Here is a 26953-nt window from a genome sequence, read left to right as displayed (position 1 = left end):
CTTTTTGCCTCGAGGAGTTTTTATCGCCGCCTCCTAATATTATGCTTATGTTTCATTTTTTCAGTCACTTATCTGTTGGGTGTTTGATGAGTAAAGAAAAAATATTTTTTCCACCAAGGCATATGTCGGGGCGCGTGCTACCACCACATTGCGTTGATTTTTTTTTCGCATCCGATTCGAAATTTAAATATGGCGCATGTGTGCGACGTGGATTTTTTTCCCCCGTTTTTGTAAAGACGTCGGCTCCACAAAGCCGCGCATTGTCTTTTTGAGATAATTTGTGTGGAAATATTGATATAACAACAAGGAAGATACGCTTTTACATTTCTTCTTAGTAATATTTTTATACATTATTAAAAAATAATCACCCCTATATTCTTTCTGGATACTTTTGGTTAATGTTAGAACTATGGAAATATAGCAGGACAAAGTTTCACCTGTTTTATCAAATGTAATATCAGAACTTTTTTTCCATAGAGTTAGAAGTATGAGTATTGATCAGTACCAAGGATGATACTTCTGACACAGTTTTACGTGGTACAAGCGACGCAGGGTAGTGTCGTTTATGTCAGAGAGTCAGATGTACCATTACCATTACATAAGTACAATTTTCTACTCCACATAATGTTCTAAAAACCTGTGACCATTATACATAGCACCAGGCAGGAAATTATAAAAATATTGCGGATTTGTTTTTCCGTTCTTATTTCTATCCTTTACACTCTCTTATTCTTACTAAGTACTACGCCATTTTACATATAATTACATCGATCATCAAAATTTTGTAATCAAATCTACAAACAACTGAAATACAATGTAATGCGTTTTCATTACATACAAACGCTTCCACACACGGCCGCCGCACCCGCTCTGGGTGCCCACATTTTTTGCCCAGCTTTTTGTCTGTCCGTCTGTCACGTCCACAAACAAACTGCGACTGCCGTTTACAGTATATTTATGCCTTATAACGAAGGGAGATTATTTTTAAACACTTTCTTAAAAATACGTAATTAATGTGCCTTGGGATTAGCACGCACTAATTCAGATTTTTTATTATCTAACCCTTTGAAGTGTTATTTTATGGTGTTAAGATTGTTTATGGTTGATTTGGAGTGAGGTAGTAATTAATTGGTGATGATTCTTAGCTTTATTTCTAGCAATTTGGTTTATTGTAATCCATTATAAACCATTTTAATATTATGGCATATATATATATGGATAGGATTGAAAACCAGCTACTTTACGAACAGCCAGATTGTTGTAACGATACGTTTACAAAGAAAAAGTCGTAAATTTAATTTCGAAATTTCATGAAAACGATTCAATTATTGAAAAAAATATATTAAAATTATTAAAATTTATTAATTATTAATTTATCAAATCTTGAATATTTCCTAACTTTCGCACGCTCTCTAATTCGATGACGCAATTCTTCTATCTAATACCATGTTTTTAATTTAGCGAGACATTATGCGACGACTCATTCGATCATATATTACAAAATATGCTCACATGATTGGCATCGACGATAAATAATCGTAGCGAATCTGCCGTGCCCATATCAGCGAGGTCGGGAGTCTCGCCCACCCATCCAAGACCTGACAACGACCTTAGTTATTGTTTAATTTTGTCATACAAAATGATCTAGAAAATCACAATCTCTCCTGCTTTCGACTTAACCATGAGACCACATGTGTTTAATCAGATAGTTGAAAATAAATGCGTCAGCTTTTAGCGGTAATCATTATAGAGGTCAATAGCGCAATGGCGGATAAGCCACTGTCGTAATTGCGGAGGCAAATACTCCAGCAGTGGGGACATCAAAACATGTGATCATCATCGCCCTTTACAAACCACCCAATTATCAGCATCAGAAAATTTGACTTCAATCTAGCCTGATGGGAAGCATACTAAAATTGTTTATTTCAGACAAACAGTCCATATTATCATTGACTGTGCGAGCGAGATCTACAATTCTACTTTGGGCAAATATACACTTTTGTATGTATGTGTGTTTGTAACGCGATAACTTTCGAACCGTTGGTCCGATTTTGATGAAATTTAAAAGGTATGTAGGATCTGCCAATAGAATTTTAAGTTCGTGGAGCAATAAAATCGGTTAAGCCGTTTTTGAAGTACAGTACAGAAATACAATTCACAGTTTTGTAAAAATTTAATGTGTTCGCGAGGTCAAGTTCACGCCGTACAACTAGTTTATAAATACATTCTCTTAAAATTAAACTTATCTTAAATTGACAATTTTATGTGGAGGCTAGCATACCTTTTTACATACTTCTACATCCATCCACTCATGAGTTCGCTTCTGGACTCCATTGCTCAAATAATGTATCCATCAAGCAGAGCACTATACTGTCCACTTGACCGTGACATTGGGTTCACTGTCCTCTCAGACTTCATAACGTCATAACTGGATGTCGGAACTTGGCAAGCATCCCTTGAATCTTGGGGTTATGGCCGTTGTACTGCTCTCATCCCTTGTAAATCACCCTGAAGTGTCTAGGCGGCATTTCTGCCAATTAGTGATACGACAGAGATGAGACACAAACTTGATATCCCCTTATTTTTCTATTGCTTTCATCTGTTGTTTTTTTTTTTATAAAAAAACTAGTGACCTGTCCCTGCTTCGCTCAGGTAAAACCATATTAAATTATACACCTAAAATTTCCTCAAAAACCACACTATCTATTAGTGAAAACCGTGCAAAAGTCCGTCCGGTAGTTTTTGAGTTCATACAGACAGACGCGAAACGGACACTTCGTATAATATGCGAGGATTATAAATAGGAATTACTTTTTATTATTTTTGCAACGAAACAAAAACCACTACTATTATTTTGATGAAATTTGGCTCCAGTGTTCCTAGTATTTGTTTGTAACAGTGTTTAATAGCTCCTTTTGTTCATCTCCTAGCTCCTTTTGTTCATCTCCTAGCTCCTTTTGTTCATCTCCTAGCTCCTTTTGTTCATTTTAATCATTTACTAAGCTTTTTACTGCAGTTCCCCTTTTCATAATTATGTCAATATAAGTCCACCACTTTTATGTTCGATAAAGTAAAAAATATATATTGGCACTATTTATCGATACTTGCCCCATCACTAAATAAGTTGCAGTCACGAGTGTTGACGACCGCTCTATGGGTAGAGAGACCATAAACTGTAAGGTTTATGATCAACGCTTCATGACGCAACCCTCAATCTTTGAAGGAAACTCGGAAAGAATTCTTGTAGACTATAATCAGTAACAATCAGACTATTTTTCAGGCTATGTCAAAAGGGATACAAATTCAATTGAATAAAAATAAAATAATGAATATATTTGAAATATAAAATTGAGGAAGGGATTTCTAAAAACAAATATGTAAACAATAGGTACCCAAGCATAGGTCAATTATTTCATAAAGTCAGAAAATTGATTCTGATCTTTAAAATTTGAAACATTTGTAATAATGCAGCTGCGGCGTTAGACACGCTCGTAGGAACGACCCATTTTCTTCGTGGGAAGAAAACATATATTGCGACATCAGACTTGTCAATCTGTATTTCCTGTCAAACTCGCGACCAACCCTAACGCCTTTACATCCTCCTCAACAGAGTCATGTCTCTCTCTTAATATCCTCTCGTATATTCCTGGTTTCATTCGCAGCTGTGACGTCCGAGGCCTGGGCCGCGTATTGAAGAACCTTTAATTTTTTTAAGAATCGGCTGCCTGCCTAACGTCAAACCTAAATGTGTAACATATATAGAACGAAGTATCTATTTGTATATAAGGCTCATATTTTATGATATTACTACTGGGCATTTATCATAGTCGTTACAGGCTAGGGGTGGAGTGGATGGGATGACTTGACTCAATATATTTCCGCAAAGCTTTTGTGTCTAATATTTCCTATTTTTTTCAGGACATGCTCCAATTCGTTCGATCGTTTCAGAAATGATGTGTTTGTATATTTTAGCAAATATTTTTTTGTTGTTATTGCTGGTTTTAGAAGAATAAAAAGCTGAGGTGCATAAGTAAATTTTGACGTTAACTATAACCGCAGAAAAACGTAAAGTACGCCATATTATCTAAACGGTGGAGACGAGGCGCGCGGGTTAAAATCAACATCAAAGTTGACTGGTGCCACCGCTATGAGCTAGTAAAAATGGCCATTCCAATAACACTGTGCTCTAAATTATGTTTCCTTCAATATTCGCTGGCTATTTATTGTTTTTTTCGCGTAATTTTCCCACGAGAACTTGTCCCGGGATGAAAGGTAGCCTACGTCCTTCACGATAACAACTCGATAAAGCATATAGAGATAACATTTTAATTTATAAAATTAGGATTCTTAATCAAGCAAACCCGCGGGCTTTGCTAGGCTAACCACCAAGGCCCCGTAAGGCCGCCCTAACTTAGCAACGTCTAATTATACCGCACTAAATATACCGACGTCTGCTAAATGCAGCCAATTATTTCTGTGAGTCTAGACTGAGATTGTCTGCATTACGTCTGCATCCTGTGCGGGGAGGACAAATACTTATTTTTGAATATAGCCAAATTAACCGATTAATAACTAATTACACAAACATCATTGAATTAAAAATAAAATTTCCTTCTTTTAGACAAAAGTCTAGATCATACAGACTCGTATTCTTCACCCGGCATTTGCACGTCTTTTCAGCCTTCATATTTTAATCTGTAAGAAGCGATTTACATATACGACTTATTAAATAAGACAACAAAAGCACTTTTGAACTTCATTATACGAGTAGTTTAGATTTTTTGACATAGTCTAGGAAGATCAGCGTGTCAATGAAGAAAAAAAAAACATTGTAAGAAACAATAATGGTAAGCCGATCTGGCATGATAGGGACCAACACTGTTCAAATGAGTTTCTTTCGGCAGTGGTCGTTCCGAAATGCCAGTAGTTTGTAGCTTGTGAGAAATAACTATAAATATAAAGATTGACGGGAAAAAGTGCCTGTGAAGGTCTAATTTCTGAATAAATGATTTGAATTTGAATTTGAATTTGAATGGTCTGGTTATTACAATGTCGAAGCGTGGCGGAGGGAAAATAGTAAGGAGGACGACAGAGAAAACAAGTGGATTTTCAAATAGGCCAAAAAAAACGCAGTTTTAACGTGGTACGAATAAATTGTGGTCTACAATTAAAAATTCCAAATATAGGCCCTCAAAAGCGTACCCAATTGAATCCTGAAAAACTATACTGTCTTTTTCAGCCAGTCGCGTAAACGTCTACAATGTTGCGTTTGACAGCGATACATGTGTCGGTGTCATTGTAATGGACCGAGTGAATTTATTGGCTGGAGAAGTGATTTGTGAGCTCACGCCAATCTCTTTTATGCACGAGAGAATACTCCTGAATCATCATACCATTGTCAACTTAAAAATATTTAAGTAAATAATTGAGTACATTGACATGTTTCATATTACCTTTTTTATCTAATACTACTATATAAATCATTCGTATTGTTTTTGATTTTGAATAATTTAAAAAAAAAAGTTTAGTACTAATTATGAAATATAATTATTTTCAAAGAGAAATTAACATATGCAATTATATTCGGGGAACGTTACAGTAAACGCGTGATAGGGAAACAAATATCAATCCCATCCATATATATTATAAAACAAAGTTCTCTGCCGCATCTGTCTGTTCGCGATAAACTCAAAAACTACTGTACGAATTTTTATGCGTTTTCATCAATAGATAAAGTTGTCTATTGATGAAAACCTGAGGAATGTTTGAGGAATCCTGAGGAAGGTTTAGGTGTACTTATATTTTATTTTGTAATTACCCGAGCGAAGCCGGGACGGGCCGCTAGTTGTAAAACTATTACTAAATTATTAAAAAACTATTATTAAAAAATTATTACTAACATTTACGAGTAAATGTTAGTAATAATGAACGTTATTCCTATGTCAACAAACTTTATAAAAACAAAATGAATATAAAGAAACATATTTTAATCATTCACACAGATCTCAACGATTGTTTAAGCAGACTTTCTAACTGAATAATATAAAAACAAATGACATTTTAATTCGTATCGCAACAACTGCACACCTCTTCCTGTCTTTGACCTTTCGAGGCAGTTTGCGGAATTAAATACTATTTGATTGTGGGAATCGTATTATCTGATGCAAACAGTCGTTTAAATAAATAACAAATGTCATACGTTTGTGAATTAATTTATGTCCACGTGGTAAGGCGCGTGCGCACTATGCGACTGATTTAAATGTGTTGTGGTTTTTAGCAAAGCTTTTAGGTATCACCTGTTTTCGTGTCTGTTATCAATTCTTTCAGGCAATCTTACTTTTAGCCCGTTCTCTGAAGGATCAATTCTCATAAGCATTTTATATCTTTCCTGATTAAAATCGAGGGAAAATGTTAAGTATTATCATAAATAACTTGCAACCAGGCTGCAGCAACTTCTAGGTAATGATAACTACGACACCAGTCTGGACAACCCTTCGAAGCTGAGGGACGTTTCATTGGACTAGATTGTGTTTTTGACTAATTAAAAAAAATATCGAAAAACGCAACACATTAACTTCCTAATTTGAAGCCAAACGCGAATGCGTTCATCGGGTATGATCGAGAAATCCGTCGAAATTCCGTCCCGCGGCGCTCGCTATATAAAATCGCTAAATAGTACTAGGTACAGACGCGGCTTTTAACGCTGGACGCGCAAATAAACCGCGACACAGCCCCCCACAAACTTCCACAGAGCTTATAAACTCAGATGATGGACGAAACTCTTCTTGTATGTCCATATTCTTGTATCATACGTCGTAAAGTATGTCGTGTTCATTCAAATGGTCAAACTGGCGGCGGAGGCGTGGGCCGGGTTGAGATTGAGCTTCGCGATGGCTGACCCATGCGTTTCTTTAGTGATATCACCTAGATAACAGTATGAAAGACAAGAGATGATGAATAGGAGAGATCATTTTCAACTATTAGACACTCAATTATTAGATATATATTTTTAAACTATATTCCACAAAATTGCAATTGTGAAGTGTGAATGGATTTAACGCCAACTGGCATACTCTTCCAACCATTACGGCCAAACTTTAGGTCAATTTAAAAAGATTTCAAAAGAAATGTATGTATTCACCTCTAGCCACTCTCAATCCTTCACCAACAGATCAAAGCGTAGTCTCGACGGGATGCGCAGACGACGTCTCGACGCATCCCCCCTCCGCTCCTCTCTCAGTACCTCACCCTCGCTCACGCGCCATGGCGCCTCACTGCAAAAATATGCACTGCATAATCTAGGGTTGCTAAGTTTGATAAAAACGAATATAGAATTTGAAATCATTAAATTGATTTTCAATATTCTTTTTTTTTTTGCTTTGCACCCGTCATCTCCGAGATAACGGTAATAAACAAAGAATTGGTCTATTAATTTAAGCCAATGGCAACCCTATTCGCAAACTGAATGGATCAGCCGATCGCATACGTTCTGATAAATTTATGTGCATGCAAATGAAAGGAAAGGGAATGATTTTATTATGATTAGGTTAGTGATTGCACTGTAGACTGTAGTATTGCAAAATAACTAGCCTGTTCTTAACTTTTATATAGTTCTTTTTACTATTTTGTGGATTGGGTATTAAAATCATACAAGTTTTGATTGGATTTAATTTTTTTAGCATGTATTTTTGACAAAATTTTCTAGTGTTACAGTGTATACGTACTCAATTGCTACATTAATTTGGCTGGTACGAATTACTACTGGTATTTTAGGACATGCCTTTCATCCAAACAATCGCAACATTTTCACGTGGGCGTATTAAAAAAGGGTAAAAGTTATTAGATATCGTAAGTTATTAATTTTCATACAATCAACAGAGTACATTTCACCAAAAATAGTTCTTTTATACCCAATTGAATGAAGAAAATTAATGATAATTCAGTAAATGGCACTCCGCTGACAATGTCAAGCGTCAACCACGACCGTCTCTTCCCACCCTGGAAGCACAATGGGAATGGCGCTGTCATTCATGAGTTTTATTATAATATTTTCTGAATTGTCATTCATGAGGTTATTTGAGAACGAACAAGTGTAAGTTTGTTTATTCGTCTACTTATTTTCATATTTGATAGTTCTGCCAAATATCGTTACACTGTGGTTGAAGATTGTTTGCGCTATTGCTTACGTTACAGCAAGCACTTTTTTTTACTAAACCCAAGTAAATAACTGTATGTGGCACGTCTCCTAGTATTTATATTTAGTATTTTTTTAATTCTATAAATGACTACATCAAATATTTTTAATTTTACATACTTAGGACAGAGTTGTACTCCTAATCATTGATTTCGTATGCTCTAGTCGGTGGAGCTACATTTCTGTTCCTAGATCATATCAGATATTGATTGATCATAATAATCATAGGTCTTCAATTGTTTAATTTACAAATAACAAAAACCACTCTATCAAAACAACCCATGGTGAAAAAAAATCACAATTTAATCATCCTATTATCGAACACCGATAACTACATATTGTCACGTAAATGATTTATCTTGATAAAAAATTTAAATACCTTTTTATTTTACTAGAAAGTGAAGTAAGCTGCTGAACCTAGTGCTTTCCCGTGACCTCTGACATTTGGTTCCATCGTGCAGTCGGTCCGGCGGCACACACAGACAAACTTAGACATACTTCACCTACGCATAAACTTACTTCACAGCCAATGAACTTGCGCTGCAACTTATGAGAGGTAGCGATTTGTTCCTCTTCTACTTTTTGAAAGTTTTGTAATCACTCTCTAGATTGTAGCATTTTTGATTAGTCGAGTTGTATATTCCATCCATGGAATTAGTAGGTACGAAGTACTTACTAAATCCATGATTCCATTGTTTAATTTGACGTGAAAAAATATAATGTGTTAAACGTCAACTTCAAAATGTAATGTGATTTTGATAGTGTAATTTAACGTTGAAATATTTAGGCATGTATTATATTACATCCCGGCATCGTAAACGCAGTCTCTGTATAAATATATACATATACTACTCTTTACACAGTATGTATTTGAAGATCTTCTTCATCCACTTGTCATTTCGATTTATTTGGGATTGTCGGTATCATAGGTCGGTATCATATTTAAGGATTCTAGATTTTTTTAGTAGACGATGATAAAGTAAACTAACATTGCAATCTTATACACATTTTTAAGTAATACAAAAGAAAAAAAAATCATATTCGCAATAAATACAACGTACAAATTAGTGTTAAAGAAAGATTAAAGCTACCTGTTTTACTGAACTGTCAAAAATGAGATAATAAATGAATGAAGGGCATGATATTTACCAAATAACACTAGCCCAAAAAAAAACTATTTTTTATTTTTGCGCTTGTCCCTTGCACCACAACTGCAAGTTATTTTAGCGCAGACACAAAAGAGTTAACAGCGCGTTTTTAAGGAAATCGCGAACATATGAAAACTGCGTAGGCTGTAATCGCTCAGCTAATTTAATTGCGAACTATCGGGGCGCGTGCGTGGAGAATGACAGACGGAGCGTTTTCGTTAGCGTCCCAAGTTCGATGACCAGTGTCGTGACGGAGTGACGTGGCTGGAAAATCCCTCTTAGAGCCATGCCCCATTGTTCAGTCGCGCTCTGACGACAGATAACGTAGATTTTGCATGAAGTATCGCCTATAAATTTAGAATGTCAGTTCCACCACCAGTAAAAAAAATACAACAAATTTTTAGGTGATGTCCTAAAATTTTGTTTTTTTTTTTTAAATCATCGATGTGATAAGCGGGATTATATTAAGCAGGCATGCAGGTCTTAATTTTTCTAGCGTGTGTGTATAAACACACATTTTACACATCTAAAACTAACAAAAATCATAATATTATGAAGAAAAAAAAAAAAGAAAATCAAAAATTTACGAAAATTGGAGTTGGAATTAATTTACCTGCTTTTAATTGAACACATTAGTTCTATTTTACACGCTTCCAAGTCTTTACTCAAACACAAAAGTTATTAGCCCTAGGGCTACTGCATAAACTTCTGGCCGAAAAAATCATAACCTACAACAACAAAACAATAAATGCTAAGTGGAGCTTGAAATTCGTCGTCGTCGAGACGCGTGCGCAGAATACAGACGCATCTGCTACGAAACCTGACACGCTGCTTACCGTATGAATTATACTACTTCCGAAAAAAATATCCGAACACACTCCATACTAATATACACCTTATCTTCTCCTGGAAATGGAATATAACTTAATTTTTGATCTATGCAATTTTTATTAAGGATTGTCAATTCAATTTGAATTATAATATGATTGATATAAAGTTGAAATTTTGAATTCATATGAAGATCGATGAGCAAGTCATCTGCTTAAAGACATGTGTATATTTCGCCAAGGCGCGCCAGATGCCGCACTTTGAGATGTCGTATGAAGTTTGGGTTTTTATTTACAAGTCGCAATGTGTAGCGGTTTATCTGATGTTGAAAAAAATATTATTGTCCCGGTTGCAAACTTCATAAATGATTTGAGAAGCGGAAGGAATTCAATATGTTTGTATTATTGCTCAGTTCTGAGGAGTTTTTTGTTATGTGTTTGACCTATTTGATGAAAATTATATTCAAGTAGGTTTTTTCATATATATATATATTGGCCGGGTCACGTGTGCAACCAGAGCGATGGACCATTGAGATCACCATAGCTATTTTAATGTCCCACTGGTGGGTCATTTGGATGTAGAATGAAAAATAATTGGCCATGACATCATCCAGAATGTATATTATTTTTTGTTGCGCCAAGTTGTAATACATATTAATTATAAATATATAATACATATTAATTATTAAAAGAATAATTGCCAAAAGTAAAAAAATAAAAACAAAACATTAAATAAAAATTGTGGTACAAACAAGAAACATACACATTTTAATATACACTTAAATAAGCAGAGTTGTCACAAATGATATGTCATTCATCTGTTCATTACTGAACCTAATCTAGAATAAGGAATAGTAATTATTACGTGTCCCGTTGTACAGCTTCTCTGGTATAGCACGCATGCAGTCGCGTGGCGCTGTCGCCACCCGGCGGCAGATGCGGGACAGCTGTCGTGCAGGTCCTAGACAAGTATACTACGGGACTTGAGGTTGTAATGTACCCATTTGTCTCCTGAACCCGTTAGCTGATCTCTCTCTATCATTCTCGCGTGGTCCCGGTTGTGTTTACGACTGTGATGTCCTGAAGCTCAGGGTCCGCGTGAGAAATATACCTTTAAATAAAATGCGAAAAAAAGATTTTACTTTCGTCCGAAGAACCTACACAATTAGAATTTATTTTCAATATTCAGTCCAATACAACGGGATTTATAGAATGTAAGTAAGAACTATTTAGTTAATGAAATGAGTTAGTTGTTAGGGCATTTCGTACAAGATTTCGAAGAAAATATATTAGGACAAACCACACAGATTGAGCTAGCCCCAAAGTAAGTTCGAGACTTGTGTTATGGAATACTAACTCAACGGTACTATATTTTATAACAAATTCGTATATAGATAAACATCCAAGACCCGGGCCAATCAGAAAAAGATTGTTTTCCATCATGACCCGACCGGGGATCAAACCCGGGACCTCTCGGTTCAGTGGCAATAACTTTACCACTGCGCTACCGAGGTCGTCAAATGTTTCATAGAAAGGGGTCAAAACGAAGATCAAGACAGACATCAACTGTCGACAAGGACAATGTTTTTAAAAATTAAAAAGGTTTTGCCGAATGTTCGGAGCAGAGTTCTCTGAAATACTGTTCTGCTCGTATTTATATTACTTAGTGGTTACATTTAAATAAATACTTTCAAACAAATCATGTGCAGCAATGTCACGAATGTCTCCTTCTTTTTAGTTAAAAGAAATAGTTATTTGTATCGATGTAACACACGACTGAACACTTTTTACAATGATAATGGAATAGTTATGCCGCTTGCCAGTTACAAATGAAACAATTCTAAAATCCAGACTTGTTTTTGCTGTAAGATGCGTGAAGCTATGCGTCAGTCAGCTCGCGTGCCAACAATCCCTGTTACATAATGCGGAATTATGAATGAATAATAATGAATCGAAAGAGATTCTCAAATAACAGCCCGCAGAGATCCAGGCAATTCCCTAACGACTTGATTGCGATCACCACGGAATATTGTTTTGGCGATTTTCGGAAGTAAAATCAACGCTAAATCATCATTCACATCCATATGAAATGTGCTTGAAGGTATAGAAAAGTTCTATGAGTGTCAATTTGTTCTTCATAACACCATCAAATAAATACGGATTCGATTTTATCAAATCGATAGCCAATCAAAGCAATCGAGAGAGAACACCACACAAAGTTGCGCCTGGGCTTGGGTTATTGCGACAAACAGACATTTTGGTAATTAATTTCAAGTTCAGAGTCTGACAATATATATTATATATTAAGCACATAGACATAATAACGCATGTACACCGTCTCTTCACGCTAAGAAGAAGAATGCAAACAGAATTTTTTACAAGTCTTAAGACCCATTATCACTATTAAAATGTACATAAAACATTTTTGTTGTTCAGATAGTCGGTTCGGGTAATTTCCCATCTCGAAAACATGTAAAATTGCACATTACCTTGTATTTGTAGCGAATTAAATTAATAACAGTGCGAATGATAAAAAGATGATATTTCGCGTGCCTCCATGGCAGATGCAGTTGAAGCTGCAACACCGTACAATTACTGCTCTCCGGGGCGTAGCCGAACGCACGCGCCTGTTCTATTTTTGAATTTTGACATTTTGCGGTCCGCCATTTTGTTTTTTCCTTTTTTGTTTTCAGCCAGTTTAAGACTATGTTATTGGGAGAACATCGGCAGTTGTGGACTAGGTAGCTTATTACATTTTAATAAATATCATTGGAGCATTCATTTATTCTTTAAAATTGTGGGTGGGTATTTTTTAAACGGTATTTTTGTATAAAAATTTTCTTTCGATCCGGAACGTCTTTGTTTTTTGCTGATAGAGGTACCATTTAGTAAAAAGTTAATAATAAATAAATATTAAACCTTAGTGCATGCCAAAATATGTACAAACGAATACTTATTTACTATCAATATAATCAATTTCACCGAATTTTTAATTCATTCAAAACATTGTTATTAAATGAATAGAATTATTAAACACAAACTCATAAACTGAACACTTACCATGAAATATTAACTCAAATCGACCGCAAAACACGGCAAAACGGGTTCAGTCTAGCAAAAAATTATTTAAGCCTAAAATGGCGCGCATTTTACACTAAAGCAACCGCAGCCGCCGACGGTACTTACTTAAATAAAAAAAAAAAACTACGCACGTGTATTTCCCAAACCGCATTTAGGGGTCGCGATTTCTGAACGTAAAAAAAATATTTAAGAAGTCAATGCCCCCGAACGCCATCTGGTGTGCGCGAGCGCAGTTTGGACTTAGTAGAAAAAAGCCTTCGTTTATTAATGCACCCCGTAGCAACGAAAAATGAACGTCTTTGCGTCTCTCATTATCTTCACATCGATTTTACGCCTTATTGAAATGGATTAAAGATTACGTATGATGGCAAAGAAAGAATTTTTAATTTGGTAACTTTTGAGGGGTAGCTGTTTAAAAATTAAGGTTTTTGCTGACGAATTTCCGTTTCGTATTCTTAAGTTCATGGCATAGAATTCAAAATGGTATGATAACAATGTAGAAGTTTAATGTAATGTGGAGATCAAATTTAGATTTGAATAATATACTGCCGCCTGGTTGTTAAATAACCGTGTAATATCGATTGTAATAAATTAATAATTAATATGTGTTGGAGATAACAAACTTAAATAAATATAGGGCGTGAAATTGTTACACAAAGTGGCCACAATGATAAAAAGAATATAAAATTGGGTGTTAGAAAAACCGAATACATCCAGCATATGAAATGAGAAAAACATGCATCGATAACAACAAATGTTATCGGGCACTGAATTCGAAAAACAATTACGCAAATTAGTCTGTAAATGCAGAATGGATTGGATTCAGCGGATAGATGATGATGCAAAAAGATCTGTAGATATAGATCTCAAAGAACAATTTTATTCAATCACTGAATCAAACCATTATGACAATACAGGTTAACCTGCTTTAGGAAAAGTCATCATAGCCGCAGACAAGCCCAAATAAAATACAAAAATCATTGAACTCCGTCACTGAATAACATTTGTAAGTAGACCTTACAGAATCGCTCACGGCATGTGGCGTGCCACAGTTCTCGTTTGTCATAGATTCGATCTTGGTGACGTGACGGCCTAAATTTCTGTTAGAATAAATCTAGATTTTAAACATTTAAAAAGCAAACTCGTAAATTTTGCGGCGGAAAGATTAATGGAGACATAATTTAAGGTTAAAGCTGGTTTGAATAAGCTAATTGATGGTGAAGTTTGTAATAGCAAGCTAAATATCTAGTAATTAAACGTTGTCAACCTTATTTTATGTCACAATCGTGGTAAATTTGATAATAATATCGCTCGAATATTCTAAAACATGACCCATGAGAGATTGCATGATATTTTATTGTTTCCTATTCTACTTACCTTTAAAATGTAGGCATAGAAACAGGAAGCTACTTATAGACTTAAGCCTATGGAACTTGTGACTTAAGTCTAACGCCTTAAGTCTAACTACCTATCTAATTACATAAAACTCGAAAAGAAAAAGAAGTTCGATTTTATACGAAAACAATACATACTCTTTATTTATTTAAAAGTAGCAATAACCTCTATAAACCTCAGCCACATTTTACTGCAGTCTGCAATTAATATAATATGTTTGTTTCAATTTATACTAGTAAACGTTTGGGCTCAATTAAACGTATTTTAAAGTGTATCTCCAAATCTGACAATTCGAGCAAGTACAGTAAAAACACGGGTCACGACAACGATGACAGTCGATCGATCCGCGGACCTCACGCGAGCATTCCGAGCCACCATGCCTGATCCTAATCTAGGAGACTTTTACAAATTTGTAACACTCGCCGATTCAATTAACTGGAAATTTGTAAATTACGAGGGCCGTGAATTGATTTTATGCTTTTATTTGTCTATATTTATGCCAGCAAGTCTTTCTGGATGAACTATGCAGTTTCCGTATTAATTGACAACTAATAGGTAAATACGATAATACGATAATAGATAAAACGATTCCCTTGCGCAATTGTAATAATATTATTTACTTGTATAAAATACTTCCAAACTTTAAAATATAAAACGCCTTTAATTTACTTAAATAACCGTAAAATATGATTTACAGCCCCCCAAGACACAGACATTATTAGCAGTTTCCAAACAACCTCCGCAGTCTTTCAAAGCTCCCCTCGAAAACATTTTGACCCTAGAGCACTTATAATTGGCACAAGACCACTCAAGGACTCCACTAAATCACCAATACAAACTCACAAAGCCGGAAAAACATCATAGCGATCTAATTCTGTTTATATTTGCGCCATACGGAAGTCGAAAGCTGTGTTAGTTTTTCTGCAAGCCACGTGTCCTTATGTCTAAAAGCGGTCCTAGTATAGACCCTTGCGGCACACCTGCGTAGACAGACGCATATACTTCAAAACTATTTACACAAAACCAGTCTCTACGTCTTTTTAATAATGGTTAACGATACGCATAAGTAATATTGTAAGTTACCACGTATATTTGGCAGGAAGAGGGTGCGTTTAGAATTATATTTAGTCGAAAGCTCCCTCGGTTATGATTTAACAAACGATACGCGACAAGGTGTGCACGTCGAGACTTGTTCTCAAATCTATCGCATGTTGATGCTATGAATAATTATATGTCGGTTCATCTATATCACTTTTTTTACGGACTATTTATTTGTCTATCAATTATGGATAATTTCTAGCTCTAAATTAAATTTATTTTACAAAAAAAGGTTGTTAATTTGATCATGATTTTATACGTTAATGCAAGACATGTTTTAATAATTTAAACTACAAATAAAATAGTACCAAAAGTAAATACACAGCAGAACGATTAAAACATACAAACTTTGCTAATTGAGAATGATTATAAAAGCAACAAAGAATTTATTGTTCGATTCAATTCAATGAATTCACTACAATAAGACATCGACGACTGATCTTCGTAAAATTTAATTACTACTTATCGCTCCACTCTAAAGACGTGTGGAATCGATACTGCATACAAAGCCATTAACATTTTAATTTGCAATAGTCTGTTCACCACTAAGTACATCTTAAACTTCACTTACTACCGTTACACCCGCATCTATACACATTGCACCAATTTCTTAAATGATATCATTAAAATTCTCGTTCATCCTTGGTTTTTTAGTTATAAGAACTATTATCGCATGTTTTTCCGTTGAAGTAACTGCATTGTCATCTGTGCATACAAATTATACAGTTGTGGATTCCCTTTCGTTCGATTTTTGCACCTTTCTTGTATCATTTATATAGATCGGATCTCAATTTTATAGATCCACCATCTGTTGCGACCTTTTATTCCATAGAATTTGTATCTAATGGAAGTTTTTTTTCTTTTCAGGTACGTTTGCAAGTTTTATTCTTGTAAAAAATAGGGGAGAGGTGAATTTGGCGCACGTGAGTAACATAGATTATTGCGATCGTAAATTCCGATTACGATGCGACTCCAGTGAAATAATAGATGAGATAGCTCGTAAAAAAGAGTGTGTTGTTGTAGGATGAATGTTTATTATAAAGTTAAACCCAATTCTAATAGAATTTGACAGGCGATGGTAATATTATTTTCACAAGAAATTCCAAGCTAATTGTTTAGAAAAACAAGACTTTACCTTCTATTGCCAATGATTTATTATAAACAAATAATACAACAACAGTGGTTACGTTCAGACATGAAACAATAGGTACATGAAAAACCTCATAACTGTAAAATTAAAAAGCTGTATAATAATATCAATTTACAGTCGTGTAAAAATTGTGTTTTTATTTTCCATTGTACAATAGGCTTTGACAATAAGCCTCTGTCAGTAGAAATGTAAAGTAAAGTGGAAATAGAAACTATATAACTATATACTTTGACCTTAATCGTGTAATGATACTTTAAAGGGTACCCGTCATGTGAATCTGTCTCATTAACCTCATCTTAGATGATCTAATATGTCATTAAAATTTCAAATATATTTATAGTTTTAAATTGCTTGCTATTATTTTAAAATAAAGGAAATTATGTTGACCCTACTGGCACGACAGGGTCCAACAATTTTATATGAGTTTCTTTCGGCATTTCTTCTCAGCAGTGGTCGTGCCAATATTCTAGAAGTTTGAAGCCTTTAGAGAATTATGATATAGTTTAAATGCTTGGAATTTTACTAATATATCTAATATATATATCTGATTGTACCCATATACGCTTTAAAAGCTGATGTGGTTTGAAAAAGTACTAAAACAGTTAAGCACTAATCCGAATTATTATTACGCAAGTGGGCGAAATTTCAGCAAGACACCTCAAAAATTTCTATACAAGCACATGCAGTACAGATTAAGTTTAGATTATGTACCTGCAGTAAATACGATTGCGCAAGATGGCGACCCATCCAGCATGACGGCAGGTGTTGCAGCCGTGATGGAGCGTGTAATCACAGCATTGCTTTCTTTGACCTTTGTAGGGTCGGCACGCCTCAGTTGACGCGGGTTGCTTTTCTTTAGCTGTTGCTTTCAAGGACACGTTTGGAAAATATACTATAGATTTTATTTGATGCTACAAATACGGCAATGCATAGAACGAAATAGAAGAAAGTTATATACTGAGCACCACGGCCCAGACATATATAACTCAACAATACTATATTCTATAATATATACATCAACATAACAATATAGATAAATATCCAAGACTCGGGCCAATCAGAAAAAGATCATTTTCCATCATGACCCGACCGGGGATCGAACCCGAGACCTCTCAGTTCAGAGGCAAGCACTTTACCACTGCGCCACCGAGGTCGTCAAAGAATTTAACTAACATGAGACGTTAAATTCAAACTAGACTAGATACAGCATTACAGCATTTACTTATTAGAAATTATATTTAAATATTTATAAATAAATTCATAATTCTCATCTGAACCAATTTATATCTTAATCTTTTTTGAAAGGCATTCAATTTTATAATAGGTACAAAGAACATTGAATTATATTACCTAAGAAGAAGAATCTATTCTAACAGTAATTGCAACGTCTTTTCATGGATGAAGAATCCATGAAAAGACGTTGCAATTACTGTTGTAATTAATATTTCCCTGCAGTATGTCGCGGTGTTTTCATAGCATCATGAGGATATAAACATCCTGACCTTATTTAATTAACGAAATGTTAAGTGTCCCTTCAGTTCACGGTTAAAAACAACCATCATAACAAACTGTAACCGTGACGGTAATTATCATCGTTTAGCATTCTGCAAGGGCCTGAAATTAGTCATAAAGAAGTAAAATGAATGTGCTATAATTATATATATAATTGTACATACATATGGTCCGACGAACTGGCAGCTATCGATAAGGGATACTGGCGAGGAATAGAAGCAACGGAAAACAGCTTTTGCCCAGCAGGAGACCTAACAGCTAAATACAATAAAACGTATATATTTACCAAATTATTAATTAATTATTAATATATATTAACCAAGATATAGAAAGCATGAACAAGCTTTGGTAATAAAAAAGCTGAATAGAGTTTGCAAGTTGCGAAAATATCTTTAATTTCAAGTTTAATATAGGCTTATTTTGAAGGAAGACAACAAGAGATCATCATCAATCAAGAGATGAGGCTTCTTATAGTTTTACATCGTACAATTTTACAATCGGCATTTTCACGCTAAGGTTGCATAAATAGTCAGCAATTTTATAAAATAAACGACAAGAATTGACATTTTGTCCTTCTTGCGTGATGGGAAGTAGATAAATAGCGTGAAAATTGCTCAAATCCTTCGCTTTTTGTTCATTCAACATACTGATCTACAGTTAAGAACAGGGAATATTTTTTGTCTCAAATGTCTAGTGTGTATTGGTTCACCTGTGGATTAAGCCTGTTTTAATTGTTAAGAAAAATTATCAAAATACAAGTATCTCATTGATACTTACACCATTTCATGCGGATTTTTATGCGTCAAACAATTCAAAACTTTTAAAATTGTTTTTAATGTTGACCCGAATTTCACAGCGTTATAGCCCCGATAGCAGCCAGGAAATTGGGAAGGTGATGTTTCCATTAAACTATTTTCAAAAACTTATTATTAACATAGCCCACCGACTAAACGCCATTCAAATATACCATTTTCACGTTAAAAGTACGTTATCTCCAATAGATTTTCTCGATAAACAAAATGCGAGAAACGAAATAAAAGCGCACATTTTTAGTACATTCCTGCGACTATTTCCAAAAAGGCTATGAGTCCGCGTGCCGGCCCTGGGCGCGGTGTTCGTGCTAGATTTGCCTAATTAGGCCGCCACCTGGACGTAAATTAAAACTGATTACAGATACTAACTCTCTCTCTTTCTTCCTCGCGTATTCCTTACATATTCGGGGCTATGGCTCCATGAAGTCCGGGGACAACGTAAGAAATAAACGTCATAATTTTGAATTTGAAATGGTGTTGCAACCGGTCTCCTGGAGCCTGACGTCCACCCTCTAGGAGAATGTTATGTTTCTTATCAACGCATGGTTGCAAAGTTATGTTCAGAGCTGTGACGACGCGCAACCCGGGTTCAGCGTAAAAAAAATAACCTTAAAATATTGAAGTTTCTACCAGCCAAGAATCCGATGTGAACACTATTCTGCCTAGCCTATAAGCTACCAGCCGCATTAAGTCAAGTATTTCCAAAAACTAGGATATGTGGTCCTATTATAAGGGCGAAACCACACGCAATCACACGCTATAATGAAACGGCCACATTATACAGATTGAAAATAACCTTACATTATCCATACATAAGATTATAAAATAAAGTCCTCTGCTCTGTGTGTTCGCTATAAACGCAAAAACCACTGCAAGGATTTTCACGTTTTTTTTTTCACCAATAGACAGTATGATTCCTGGGGAAGGTATATCATTTTTACCCGAGCGAAGCCGGGACGGGCGGCTAGTAGCATAGGTATAGAGGTATAGAATTATACATTTTTGCTGGCTAAATATTTTGTGAGTTAGGTCGTCCAGCCGACCTTCGCGTTTCCAAGTGGTAATTTCGTTTTTGTCGCACGAGCTTTGGCCCTAATTGATTGTCTGGGTGCTATACGGCTGTTGATATAACGTGGTGTTTATTAGCTAGCCCTGTGCGCTAGCCTAACTCATGTTTATTCCACAGAAAAAAATCATTCATAACGCTCAATCTCTGAAATTTCAAATTGTAAATCAATTAAAAGTATCCCTAATAGCTGTATAGGCTAGTTTGTATGTGGGGGCACGGCAGTGTCTCCGCAAAGTATAGTTTTAGGATCTGTGACATTATAAAAAGTGCCCATTGGAAATAGAAACAAAATAGTTTCAATTCAACATCGCGTACCTATTGAGCCTTAGTTAATGCCAGTAGTTAGCCTAAATAGCCTGTAATTTCGCTTAGCACCAATATTATACAGCCCAGAAGGAATTTCGGTAATGCCAGCTTAATAGGCTGTTAGGCTTTGAGTGGTGGGCTTAATTTATATCTTTGCGTGTACCTGTTTCAATTAGCAGAGTTGGAGGGATGGCGAACAGAAACTTGAAGTGCTAAATGAAAAAAATCTTAAAATATTTTCTGAATCAAACATTATCATAAAATAAAAAATTACAAAGTCAGTAATTTTAGAGGGTATGGTTAACATAGATTTAATAGTAACAAAAATAAATAATAATGTGCTCAGTAAGAAGAGCTTGAATCCGTGATTATTAATATCAATAAAAAAATTCGTGCATCGAAATAAATTTTTAATTTTTATGAGCATTATTTAGAAGTCATATTGAAAACTCAAGATCAAATAGTAAGAAATCGCCTGGGCTCCAACGCCTTTAGAAAAAGGAAATATCCGAAAAAGCCGTGAAATGTGAATGATAAATTTTATCGACAAGTCCGTGTTCCACAAAACGCAGCCCTAAACCCAGACATGGGTAATAATACTAACATGAGTATTATATCGCTTATTATTTCTATAAAAGCTTTAATCTAATAATGAAATCCAGTCAAATTGGGGTCGCGTAGGGGTCACCGGTCACTTATGCGTCAACATCACTAAATTACATAATTTAGAATTACTTGTAGAACTAGTATTACAGCAAACCTCATCATTTTCTGTTTTCCCAGTTTTGGTATGAAATTAGATATTTGATAGACAGATAGCGATATATATGATTTATTTATTAATTCATAGTAAAAACATAGTGTAAAATATAAATCTTACAAATTGGAAAGAAAAATAGAAAATGCTTCCAGTTGAAGCGCGAAAGACAAATGGAAAAAAAGAAGCGTTAATTCGCAGTGTTTCTAAAGGAATGTATGTAATGTTTCTTTCTTTATTTTTCTTAATATCATTTTAATCTTTATTATAACTATTTGACTGTTCTACTTTTATTGAGTGGGCACAACACAACGTAATAAATGCGTCAATGACAAGTTTCGATAAACTTCATTTTGTTTGCTTTTTGGCACCATTTTGTTCACTTTTGAATATTCTGACGCCACACTTGCAATGTGATCAACACAAACCTACTCAGATTTTTAGCAAATTGGCCGCTCTTACATTACATAGAAGTCCAGACAAGGTAACTTTCAAAACAGTTGATGGTAATATTCAAGAGCAAAAGATCACGCTAAGACATTATATAATACACTAAACAAATAAACAAACCCAAATAATGATATGCTAATATCCCCTGTAACGTTTCCCGAATGCCTGGAGATATTCAGCGAATAACAAATAGGTAATCGTTCTGTTTACTACGCGCCGGTAATCTTGCCAATTCCGATTTTTCTCAACACGCAACATTTTTGTGGAAACATTCCATATATTAATATTGCCTGAGGTTTTGCACGCGATCCCATGTGAAATATGGAATTAGGCACTCTATTAATTGTGTATCGAAACACCAACGTGTTTCGATATTTTGTAGCTGGTTCTCTTGGCCGGCCTCCTTGGGGAGTAACAAAGTCCTTCCTGCTGAGTCCTGAGTTTTATTGTCGCTCATGTCAAAATGGAAGATGACCTTTTCCAGAAATTGTGGCGCAAACGCTGCGCAGAACTATGGGAAGAAATAAAAATACTAGGTTTAGGGCCATGTCCCAATTGCTCATTATGCTCCGTTGTTTTAACATGTGTCAACTGGCAACGCAGAAATTGTATGGAGACACGCCGTACCTATGGAAAACAACGAAGTACAACGGAGCTGCAACGTGCTACGTCGACGTGACGCATCTTAGCATTGGGGCAAGGCTTACTAATCTATGGCCTAAGCATGACAGTAACTTAACGAGTGTCATATTTTCGGGGTTAATGATTGAGTTTTTTTTTATTCCATTCCATTCCGAGTCTTCGCCCGCGTCTTCGCCCGCGTGAATTTCTCACGGGAACAGTTAGGTATTTTTCCGAAATGAAAGATGACCTATGTCCTTTGTTCTTCAAACTATATGTATCAAAAATTTCAAAAAGATTATTTGAGTAGATAGAGCGTAAAGAGGTAACAAACAAACAAACTTTCGCATTTATAATATTAGTCAGGATTAGTACCCCGGGGGACTTATTAGCTTAGATTATAGATATTACTTTATTAGCGGCATATTTCAGAGCAGTGGTTTATATATTCTAATTAATCATTGTTTATTAACTTTGTGGACGGAAAGCCGTTGGCATACTGTACTTGAGTACGGAAGGTCAATCATCAATTTGTCTGTTTCCACCCTGGTTACGTCTGACCTCGAGCAATGACCTCATTCATATCGATAACCCCATGTCCTCTACACGTCCTAACATAGGTAAGTAAGAGATCCTAACATAAGTCTTCCGTTGGACTGAACACTATCACTACATAGTATAAAACAAAGTCGCTATCCGCCGTCTGTCCGTATGTATGCGTAGATCTTTAAAACTATTAAACGGATGCTGCGGCTGCCGGGGGGAACTGGTCAGCTCGATCTTTTATTAAAAGTTTTTTCGTTTCATTAATTGTACATATATATATTTATTTATTTATTTTCCTTTCTTCAGCACTTGATCACAATCATAATATGTTTCAGTATACCTTTTGACCTTGTACTTTATTGTGTACTTACATTGTTATATTACTGATAAAAAAATATACACAAATTTATATTTAAAAAATGGTAAGCCCTTCTGGCATAATATACTCATTCAAACAGTGTTGTTTAATTGAGTTTCTTTCGGCATTTCTTCTCAGCAGTGGTCGTTCCGAATTGCTAGTAGTTTGTAGCTTTGATAAATATCATTTAATTTAGAATATGACGTGAAAAAGTGCCTGTGAAGGCCTAATTTCTGAATAAATGATTTGATTTTGAACGAATTTTGATCCGGGTTTTTCTTATAAATACCTAGTTTAGGTATACATTTATTTTATTAGGGTTTTACCCGAGCGAAGCCGGCGCGGGTTAGTATCTTATATGTATACTTATTACTCATTTTAATTTATGTACACATTAAAGCTATTAACAAACACACTTACTATAGGAACCCACCACTTCTTACTGCGACTAAAGTCCAGACCAAGAAGACAAGACAATATAAATAAATATATTAGGACAAACCACACAGATTGAGCTAGCCCCAAAGTAAGTTAGAGACTTGTGTTATGGGATACTAACTCAACGGTATTATATTTTTATAACAAATACATATATAGATAAACATCCAAGACCCGGGCCGATCAGAAAAAGATCATTTTCCACTTTACCACTGCGCCACCGAGGTCGTCAAAATTATGTTTATAATAATTTATAAAGTACCAGAATTATGTTTATAATATCGGAAACACGATACCGATATCTTTCCGAAGCATTATCTTAAAAATCCAATTAAAATAATCGCTAAGCCAAATAGTTCGATTTCTCGCTAAACATTATCTAATAAACTACATCCCATACACTATCAAAACAAACATTCCTCGAAAAAATTATCTTAAAAACCAAAAATTTTCACCAACTTACATTTGCCGTTCGAACGTGAAATTCCTCTACAAGTTTTCTATGGATTTCTGTCTTTTTCTGATTGCATTTTTAAGTTTGCAGGTTGGTAATGAATGATTCACTCCGTAAATGGGTCAATTCATTATCTCTGTACCGATCTGATAAGGGATCGTTATATTTTTATTTATTTTTTATTTTATTCCAAGGCGATACATTCCAATCGAACGTGGCAAGGAGTAGGAAAAACGTGCGATGGATGTGGTTTGTGGGTCCGAAGCGAAGAGCACTCCTTATACTTTGTGTTACAGAATTTTCGAACCAAATTTCGGAGCATTTGTGGACAGAAAATAGTTTATTCGAAGCCTTCTCCTAATTAAAGGCGAGAGAGAAGTGATGATATTAAACTCAGACAGAATTCATTACACACAATGAAACTACTTAAGGTTTTAACGTTATATAATACATGGGCCTGGTCCAGGACCAGATCCAGTCAATCCAATAGTGTATATTACGGCCAGAGTAGACATTAAATACCCACTCTCCAGCTCTTCAACTCACAAGCAACGCACACCAAAAAATCAATCCAATGTTCCGTTTTGACATGAAAGGTGGACAAAGAAACAAATATCTGTTCAGGACGCGTGATGTAGAGGAGCAATAATTTAACACCAGTTTATAATACTTAATTTAAGTACCTATATATTTTTAAATATCCTTGGCTTGTACTATGCTTTTGCAAATAATAATTTAATCAAAAGTTTTATATTCAAATATGATTTACCACCTCCAAAGCATTAGAACATTTCACTACTCCCTACAACTCTGTTCTGAGAACACTGTACACTGATTGTCGCTTAGCACCGCGCCACACGCGGGGGGGGGGGGGGGGGGGGGCAAGGGGCGAGGGGCGAGGGGAGGGCGCCTGGCAGCCACGGTGTGGAACTGACCTGAGGGATTGGTGACCTTGGGTTGAAGATATTCAGGTTAAAAGGATTATCTTAATATTTATTGTTACATTAATTATAAAGACAATTTAAATTGAACACATATCCCCATTGAACTCTACTTGTTGTTTGTCCGTGACTCTCAACCTATCAAAATCCATCAATTACAGCGATTATAAAAAATCAAAACTAAAAGATCATTCGTAAAAAATCAGGTATCTCAAAATCTGACACCAGTGTTATCAATGGAACACTCGAAAAAAAAGACGCCGATTTTTACGAAAAATTAAATTTTAATTTGACAAGAATTAAACAATCTAATAAGACTGATTGAATGTGTCACACAAGAAAATGTTACGTAATACACAAATCCGCGAGTGGGTTCTCCTAGTCACTCATAAGGAATGACATGAAAATAGATGATGACCACTGTCTGACAAGTAACAAATCAATTGAAAATGTCTTGCATAAAAGGGAGAACTGGGATGAAAAATACAAAGTCAAAAATCACTCCTATTATGTTAGAGGTGTAAATATATTTAAAAAAATAAAGTGCTCATTGGGGGGTTTAAAATAATAAAAATATTTCTTTTTATGGCGCCAGCAACGTCTCTAATAATGAAATCACCGTTCCTGTCAGATCACTATCGGGGGGCGCCATCTCCGTGGTCAGCGCAGGCGCAGGTATCGGCCGTAAACATTTAATTTGCAGATAAATATGGCTGATAGCGCTAAACGAAACGATTGGGTTATCGAAGGATATTTATGGGAAGTGGTAGGTGTGAAAGTCGAAGATATTTTGGTGGTGCTCAATTTTCTGTAGTCGAGCAGATTATTTTTTTCTTTAAAGTCGGCCTGTTTAACACAAACTTCTGGATCTCAAACTTGGAGAGCACGATATCTTCACGGTAATTTAAGGAAGTCTATCTTTGAGAAGTTCGTGATATCTTTTTTAATTACGTATATAAACTCTGTGAACAAATAAACAATTTATTTATCCTATCAAGTATTAAACCTGTCAATATTGTGAGAAAATCTGTAATAGTATAATCTGAAAAAAATCGATGTATAATGCAAGCAACATATTTGCTAGTAAAAGCAAATAAAACATCGGAAGTAGTAAAAGTAAATAGAAAGATAACTTGGCAATTTAATCGTCCCTAATAATTGCATGATAATGACGTCAAGCATAAATAAATATTATATAAGGTATCTTGTAAAATATATAAGTAATTATGACGTTAAATGACCGGATTAGGATATAGAGATCGGAACTCAACAACCTGATGCCAATACGCGGGACTCGTGATGTTGACATGAGTCACCGGATCTGAAGACATGTCTGTCAGAATCCTGATACTGGATGTGCTATATGGAAATAATTTTAATAATTTGTTTACACGCAAACCATTGTTAGTGTCTCCAAATCTTTTGATAACGTGAATGCGCTAGTTTAGAATTAGTGGAGGCGTGTGGTCCCGCCTTTGAATAGGACCACTCCATATCCTCCCGTGGATGTCGTACGAGGCGACTAAAAGAAATACAGCCTAGGCAACGATAGCATTTCCAAGGAGAGTTGACGTAAGGCAGACGGCCGGTTGTTCAAAATTTAAAGTTTTTTTTACGACATCATCATCATATTTTAAGCCCACTACTGAGAAAGGTACTATTCTCCTTATACTTACGTATAGGTACTTCCCTTCACGTAGGTACCTACCTTTACGTACGATATCTTGTTATAAGTAATTATAATTATTGCAAGTAGGTGTTTATTACTTTAACATTTTATAACTTTAGGTAACTTA

The 26953-nt window shown here is 35.2% G+C and overlaps 1 protein-coding gene and 1 long non-coding RNA gene across 11 annotated transcripts in view; one reads left to right on the top strand and one right to left on the bottom strand.

Moving 5' to 3' along the window:
• Positions 1-26953, top strand: part of LOC128677587 (protein prickle-like) — a 293975-nt gene that overhangs the window by 228556 nt on the left and 38466 nt on the right. The window lies entirely within an intron of this gene.
• LOC128677601 (uncharacterized) lies at positions 1344-12795 on the bottom strand. The gene is made up of 4 exons (XR_008405548.1): positions 12659-12795; positions 11170-11280; positions 7142-7274; positions 1344-6924 (listed from the first exon to the last, which is right to left on the bottom strand). It is a non-coding gene; the product is annotated as an uncharacterized LOC128677601 (long non-coding RNA).

This window comes from Plodia interpunctella, chromosome 18 (genome assembly GCF_027563975.2).
Source record: "Plodia interpunctella isolate USDA-ARS_2022_Savannah chromosome 18, ilPloInte3.2, whole genome shotgun sequence".
Taxonomy (NCBI): Eukaryota; Metazoa; Arthropoda; class Insecta; order Lepidoptera; family Pyralidae; genus Plodia; species Plodia interpunctella.
The sequence above is the reverse complement of the archived record's forward strand: the minus strand, read 5'-3'. Positions and strand labels throughout refer to the sequence as shown.